At 40.3% G+C, this 2,033-nt stretch overlaps 1 protein-coding gene across 3 annotated transcripts in view; it reads left to right on the forward strand.

Moving 5' to 3' along the window:
• Nucleotides 1-2,033, forward strand: part of Nup214 (nucleoporin 214) — an 81,356-nt gene that overhangs the window by 65,467 nt on the left and 13,856 nt on the right. The gene's annotated exons all lie outside the window — the stretch shown is intronic.

The following is a 2,033-nucleotide window of genomic DNA, read 5'->3' on the forward strand; positions in this document are numbered from 1 at the left end:
AGTGGAGAAGAGAACTAACTCCTACAAATTGTCCATACATTATATACATGTATGGTGTACAGCATGCACACGCATAAGAAGTGGAGAAGAGAACTAACTCCTACAAATTGTCCATACATTATATACATGTATGGTGTACAGCGTGCACACGCATAAGAAGTGGAGAAGAGCTGAACTGGTAATTTTTATGTTTTATTTCACCATAATATAAAAAGAGAAAATAGACTAGACATGACAGTGCATATCCCAAAACTCAGGAAATAGAGACAGGAGGATCGCTGCAAGTTTGAAACCAGGTTGTATTTTGAATTTGAACCAGCTTGTATATAGTGAGATCTGTCCTAAACCAAAAATAAATAAACAACACTCATCACAGAAAGAAAAAAGTTAAGAGTCCCAGCAGGGTAAAGGCACTTCTTGTCAAAGCTAATGACCTCAAGATCGATCTTTGGAGCCCACGTGGTAGAACCAGAGAATTGATTTCAAGTTTGTCCTCTCATCTACACAAGCTTGTCGAGACACCCACGTCAAAATAAGTAAATGTGATTTTTAAAAATTACTAAAAGACAGATAAGCAATAGACATAAAGATAGTCAACATGATTAGTAATACAACTCATATCCACAGACATACACACCAATAATACTGCAGTAGTCAGGAGGCCAGAGGAATACACGGGGCAGCTGATGTGTTTGTTAGACATGAGTATCCAAGTGTGCTTCCCTGCTTCTGAGAGGCAGAGACAGACGAGAAGATCTCCAGGGCTTCCTGGCTAGGCAGCCTAGCCAGTGAGTAAGTTCCAGGTTCAACAAGACCCTGTCTCAAAAAGTAGAACAAAGCAGAGAAGCTATTGAGGAAACCACTCACCACCAATGCCTAGTTTCACACACAGATAAATATCCAGTATGTTTCAGGACATGCACATGCTCCTAATACGAGCATAAATGGGCACCAAGCTTAGACAATGGTTTGATATCATCTGGTGAAGGAACTACCTAGAATTGTTCTTTAGAGAAATGTTTGCACATAGGTACCAAGTTACAAGAGAAATGTCATAATTACAGAGACCCTATCTCGAAAAACCAAAAAAAAAAAAAAAAAGATGGCTCCAAGGATAAAAGCACTTACTGCCAACCTAATGACCTGAGTTTAATTCCTGGGATCTACATAGTAGGAGCAAACATATTCCCAAGACGTGTTCTCTGACCTCCATGGGTGGCAGGCACACACACACACACACACACACACAAATATAAATGAAATACCCTTTAAAATGTTTATGTTCAAAGGGAAGAAAATAAAAATTAAAAATAATGTTCAGGCTGAGGCAGGAAGATCACAGTTTAGATTAGGACTTGTGTGGTCTAAAAAGTTTCAAGGCTTGATTGATTAAGTTGATTAGCAGTAGAGTATTGATCACATTTTTATAGTTGTCTAAAACTAAGCCCAAATATTTATCAGCATTCAGGTAGATGTAAGCTCAGTGGACCCAGCTATGGAAGCAAGCAATGACAGCCAGTGTAGGTGACTGACACAGAGACACAAAACTCCATGTTGTGTTCTCCAGAGAGAGTGTGTTTGCCCACTTTTCCCATCACACAACCTTCATTTCAGGGTGGTGGGGAGTAGTCCTGACTGGCTAACATGTGCAAGGGTGTAGACATCATGAATCGCCAGGATACGAATAAAATGTAATGTAAACAAAACTTATTCCAAGGGTTTCATAGCAAATCACCTCATACCAGTCGGTAGAGTTCACCATTCTAGTCAGCCATTGCATTCTTGGGTTCTGGGTAGATACCATGACCTCAGAGTGGCAGTGTGCTGTCTTACCTTTGTGTCACAGAGCTTTGGTGGCTGCTGAGGGAGTGGGAGGCTGGGAGTCTCACTGCTTGGTCACACCTACCTCTGGCCTTTCTGCATTCTTGTCTTTGCACATTGTAGAGGCAATAGATGAGAGTGTTGGCCTTGCACAGGGGCCATGCTACTTTCTCTGTATCATTCTAATTTTTTTTTTTTTTTTTTTTTTTTTT

The sequence above is a fragment of the Mus caroli genome, chromosome 2 (genome assembly GCF_900094665.2).
Source record: "Mus caroli chromosome 2, CAROLI_EIJ_v1.1, whole genome shotgun sequence".
Taxonomy (NCBI): Eukaryota; Metazoa; Chordata; class Mammalia; order Rodentia; family Muridae; genus Mus; species Mus caroli.